Here is a 6,040-nt window from a genome sequence, read left to right on the forward strand (position 1 = left end):
ATTAAGAGAAGAGACATCATTCCTTCCCTCTTTCCTCACAGGACAGGTTCTCCAGCCCTTTGATCATCTTTCTCCCCTGTTGTGCTGCTTTGCCGTTTTCTTGAATGCTAAACTTCTATGTTGGATTGCATCTTCTGCAGGAGAATGAGTTTAATTTTGCTTTAAGAGTCCTACTGTATCAATCTCAGCCCCACATGTTAATTTCTCAAGATTGTTTTGAATGTTAATCCTATCCTTTTAAATCCTTTAATTACCTCTTTCTTTTTAATGCCTGAAGTGCTTTTCCTATAGCATCCTCTGCATTTCTAGTGAAAATACTGAATAGATAAAATCCAGAAGCAGTTGCTACTTGATTTTTCCCCTAAATTCTTCAACATCCTTGCAGCCAGCTGCATGGCCATTTTGCAGTAGTTACAAGGAAAGTGTATATTTCCCATTTTAAAAACTTCATGAGGATTCTGGGAATGAAAGGATGTGGCCCTGGCTCCCTACCTAGTCAGTTAGACATATTTTGCTAAAAATACCAGGGAGAAAGGGAAGATCAAAGTTTTGTGCTGTAGATGCTTAGGGAACTCAATAGCAGCGAGTTCTTGAATGATTTTGCAGTTTTTTCGGCTAATCCTGTAAATATTTCCCTTTCATTCAAGGTTAAAGAAGAACCTGGATAAATCAAGAGCCTCCTCAGATTAAGGATGAAGTGCCTTGCCTGTACCATGCAAAGGCATGGTACAGACAGTTACTGTAGGAGAAATGAGCCAATAGCCATCTCACTTGGTCTTAATTTATTTTTCTTTCCTTAGTCAAATGCCACATAGAAAGAAATTCAAATTCAAATCAAAGTTGCTTCCTAAATTGGTCACATGCAACTTTATATATTCTGTTTCCATTTGCTCTGCTTTGGTCACTCTGTAACTCCTTTCACCAAACCTAAAATAAAATTGAACCCCTTAATACACAGGCCTCAAGCTTACAACAAAAACTTGGGGCTCGAAACATTCCTTTTCCCACTTTTAAAAGTTTGATTCTTCTGGAAGCTATTGTCACACGAAATCATAGGATCATGGAATCGCTGAGGTTGGAAAAAGATGACAAGATCATCAAGTCAAAGCTTCAACCAAATACCACCACACCCATTAATGTGCCACATCTACTTGTTTTTTGAACACTTCTGGGGATGGTGACTCCCTGACTTCTCTGGGGAGCCTTTTCCAATGCTTAATGATCCCTGGAACACCACTGATAACTGAAGAAACTCTTTTTCAGACTTACTCCCTTGTCCCAGGGTATTTTACTGCTGCTGTCAAGCATTCAATACAGCACGTGATCCTTCGGGACAAAAGCCTCCAGAGTACATGGACAAGTGGACTCAGCAGAAATTCAATGCTCCATGCTTAGCCTAATGGATCAAAATACTGCAAGAAAATAGGATTTTATTCCATATATTGTGAGGACTGATGCAGTTGCTCAAGCAATAGAAGTGTAATGACACCTCTGGGTTATACACACAATTATTTCAGTGTAAACATGGGAAAACGTTGCTTACAGAAATAGTTACCTGCAGTTCTAACTTGCTCTGGTTGGGTATTTACCTATTTTGAAATAAGAAAGGCAGTCGTTATGCATTAAACTCTCCCAGGACACAGTGAACACATTTTCCCTGAATAACTGTGTAGATAGCTCTGAAAAACTGGTCTTGGAGTGCCTGTAGCAATGGATACATTCACCATGAGAGCACTACCAAAACACTCTATTTAAACTTATGTAAAACTCTGAGAAAGTGGGAGTCATATTAATTCAATTGTATTTGCAAACACAATCTAGTTAAAGAAGAATGGAAGTAATATAGATTGCTCTTCCCCAGGGAGTGAGTAATTTTCTCCAGAGGCTAATAAAGAAATGATCTAAACTCAGGAGATTATTTTTCTAAGTTAGTTGCACTCAAGAAATCATAAATAAATAAAATAATATTTAATACTGTATTAATTGGGAAGAAAAACACTTAACACATCAGACATCTGTAATATGTTTTTCTACATACCCATATTTTAATACAGATAACAGATTTAATTAATGTCTATTTGTTTGAAGAAGTGTTCCTATCATTCATTTTAATGGCTTCCATTGTGGAAAACCATCTGCTGTTCACAGGGATGTTATTTATATTTCTGTTGAGATTCCATTTAAGTGTAGAATTATCAAATAATTGGCTATCAGGTGTTAAAAAATATTTATTTCCTCTTAGTTCATTTGAAATAAAACCTGTTCAAGGTCTGATAATCTCTACCTGTTTCAGACTCTAGATTTAATCAACTTAAGGGCTAAAATAGAAATAAGTTATTAATTTCAATTTTTTCTACATAATATACAGACAGTAAGGGCAAAATATACAGAAATAGGGCACACACCTTCCTCCCTAGAGAAAGTCATCATTTCAGACTGGTTACTGAGGCTCCCCCATGCCACAGAGGTGTATTTAGAGCCCTGAAATCATACAAGAAGAAGGCAGCATGGAAAACTGGCAGCTACCTGAGCTATACCTTTAAAAATACAAATTACAGGAATTGAATAACTCGGTCTCCTGTAGCCCTTGTACATATTTTCAGGAATATGACACTTCATTTTCTTATTGCAAGTAAATGTTATAACTAAGCAGACATTTCTATGGTGACGATAACAAAGATTTTCAGAGCAAAATGTGTCACAGGAGCAATTTCTAACCCCAGGATGGATTGGGACTCGGCTCAGCGTTGAAGTAAGAGATATTCAAGGGGAGTATTAACAACAGGTAGCAGGTGACACAAGAAACAAGCTTGTACTGTGAGGTGGAAAACACAATACCCAGCACCTCATTTCTATTTTTAGTGCTGTCATTTTTATTCGCTTTTCACTGGAACAGATCCTTTTGTAATGCAGGGTGAAGAGCTGAGTGCAGATATTGGTGTGAGATGTTCAACAAATCCACCTTCATATCGAGATACAGCTGTGTGTGAACACCAGTCCTTTCCTTGGAGGTCTGCAGCTGCCCTGCATCTTCTTCGCAAGGAAGATCTCTGCTCACTGGTGACCAGTTACAGGACCTGAAGGAATGGCTAGAGCTGTGCCAGGGGAGGTTTAGGTCAGATATTCGGAATAATTCTTCACCCAGAGGGTGGCTGGGCACTGGAACAGCTCACCAGGGAAGTGGTCAGAGCACCAAGGCTGACAGAGCTCGAGAAGTGTTTGGACAACTCTCTCAGGCACACGGTGGAATTCTTGAGGTGTCCTTGAGGGCCAGGAGTTGGATTCGCTCATCCTGATGAGTTCCCTCCAACTCAGGATGTTCTAGGATTCCACGAGTAAACTGCAGAGTCACAGGAATATGTGGTTTGTAACATGAATGATTCCCTTGTGTGGTAAAGAAATAGTCTTGGAAGTCTTTAAAAGCAATTTTAAAATTCAGTCATGTGCAATTATCATGAATAGCAAGGCTAGAATAACTCACGGTTTGTTTATTTCTTTTTTAAAAACACGTAACAAAAGAACAAGCGAGAAGAAGGCCAGGCTTTGAACAACCTGATCTAGTGGAAGGTGTCCCTGCCCATGGTTGGAATGAGATGATCTTTAGGGTCTCTTCCAACCCAGCCCATTCTAGGATCATCTGAAAACATGAAAATATGAACTCTGCAGATCGTGTTCTGCAGGTATCACAGTGAAAATGCCAGACTGTGTGGAAAAATGACAAACAAGAAATCCTTAGTGGTTCTGGATTTCTTAAACTTCACTTGTCTGGAAAATCTGCTGGAAACTTTTTGTCTTTTACAGCTTGGATTGTGCACATTTTTTCTGAAATGAAGACCATCCCATCAAAGACTTTTCTCAGAGGCAGGAGTGAAAACTGAGGTTGTTTGTTCTGTAATTTTTGTTCTATAATTTTTCTAAACAGAGACAAATATTTATTCCTCCTTGTTGAAATTTAATCCTACACTGACAAGGAATATCATTTTGGATTTCTACTTTGTTCATTAATTTTTTTGCCAAGGGTTAAGAAATTAGGTTTAAAAATAGTAAGCGGAGCAAAAAAATTCCTAATACAACATTTTTTTTTTCCTGTATACTTTCTACTTAAATAAATATGATTTTTCCCCCTCAGTGTTACTGGATGTTTACAAGTTTTCTTGTAAGAAAAGCCAGAACTTTCTCCTCTGATCACAGGAGCCTAAACCTCACTCAGATATTGGGCTTGTATTTGCAGTAATGAAACAATGGACTGGAGGTTATAAATCCTATTGGGAGTCTGGATTTACCAGCTTGAATACTGCCCTATGATAATCATCTTTTAGCAGCTTGGAGATTGGTCATATCTTAATGGCCTGGAGGATAGAAAAAGGCAGCTCAGAACTTTTTTTTTTTTTAAATCATGTATGAATTATTCTAGTTTTCTATTTTAATTACTTTTTTTTTGCTTTGTCATTTTAGATAATACCTGAGTGTTTTCTGCTTTGTTTTCTGCTTCATGTACAAAATATTTTATTTTTTTAAACAAAAGCATAAAGAATTATAATATTAATATCAATAGTAGATTTTTAATGTAGGCCAACTCTCAGTCAGCTCCTTAGGGAGCCTCCTCAGGCACAGGGTGGAATTCCTGGAGTATCCTTTGCAGGGCCAGGAGTTGGACTCCTTGTGGGTCCCTTCTGGCTTGGGATATCCTGTGATTCTTTGAACTGTAAGAAATTGGAAGAAATAGGAACAAAATAAATTGAAGCCCAAGAAAAGTCAAAGGAAAATTTCCAGCTGACCTAAGAATAAATCATACGTGGATCTCTCTACCTACACTTTAAATAAATATTCTGTATATTACGCCTAGGGTTCTGAGAATGATTAATCAAGACTTAATGCTGTGATGGTGTGGCTGATGTATTTAATCACTAAAGCAGAATAACAAAGCACAATTAATATTGTAATTGGGTTTTTTTTAGCCCTCTAGATACAAGATGCCAGCCAGTTTAGGCAGTAAAGCAGGCGATGTTCTACTACTCATTTGCTGTGTTTCTGAGCAACATTATTTTTTTCCTATATAATGCATATTTCAAAATCAGAGATCCTCTCAAATTAATACTGGGAAGAAAAACGCTTTTATCAATAATTACTTTTTGGTCTACTGGTTGGTTGTGGGATACTGTTGTTTCTTCAATATATCTGTTTTCCTGTGCAAATATATTTCTCCGTGTTCTCTGCAAGGGCTGGGATAAGGAATTCAATGCTTAAAAGAATATACAACAGTCTTTCAATCACTGATTTTATTAATACAAAAATTAAATTAAATCTCTCTTTCTCTTCACAGAATTGCACTGTCCCACTATAAACTTCCTATGCGTGAAACTACTTCTATAATCATGATAATAATTATAATAATAATGATAATAATGATAATAATAATAATAATGAGTAATTTTGTAAATATTTTACAAAGACAGACAGGGCTATTGTGGGATTAATGTTACTTCCTGTTCAGAAATGTTGAAGAAAGCAGGAGAGTAATTTCATGAGATCCTTAATTACCGACCATCCCAAACTGGAATGTTAAGTGCAATTCCATTCTGTCTGAGAAAAAAGATCCCAGCAGTGTGGAGATAACTGAGAAGATAAAGAGAGTTATCAGTGCAAATAATGTCCCAATCAATATCAGAATAAAAACTTGCTATGTCTGTTTGCTCAGTGAACAACCACTTTAACACATCAGGGAATAAAGAACTTTAACAGCGCCCAAATAAATGACAAAGCAGCCTAAACATACTCACGCCTAACTAGTCTTTCTTCTTAAAGGGATGCACTCTAATGAAATTAAAGTGAAATTTAAAATATGTTGTATATGTTCAGAGGAATGATGAGGTCCGATTGCTTTTAGCTCTGCCATGTGGATTCTCCAATGTCTGTTGCGATGATTGATCTCACAGGATGTTGAGAACTTAGTAAACTGAGTCTCTCAGTGAGTTCAATAATCCATTTTCATGAAAATGTTTTACTTTTTACCTTCATGAGGTGTATCTTTCTGATGAAT

General features: G+C 36.9%; 1 long non-coding RNA gene across 1 annotated transcript in view; it reads left to right on the forward strand.

Moving 5' to 3' along the window:
* Window positions 1-3,501, forward strand: part of LOC108449728 — an 11,447-nt gene extending 7,946 nt beyond the window's left edge. Inside the window, exon 2 of the long non-coding RNA XR_001866007.1 lies at window positions 2,914-3,501. This is a non-coding gene — a long non-coding RNA (uncharacterized LOC108449728). The remainder of the gene's footprint in view (window positions 1-2,913) is intronic.
* Window positions 3,502-6,040: the final 2,539 nt, after the last annotated feature.

Source organism: Corvus brachyrhynchos, unplaced genomic scaffold (genome assembly GCF_000691975.1).
Source record: "Corvus brachyrhynchos isolate BGI_N302 unplaced genomic scaffold, ASM69197v1 scaffold89, whole genome shotgun sequence".
Taxonomy (NCBI): domain Eukaryota; kingdom Metazoa; phylum Chordata; class Aves; order Passeriformes; family Corvidae; genus Corvus; species Corvus brachyrhynchos.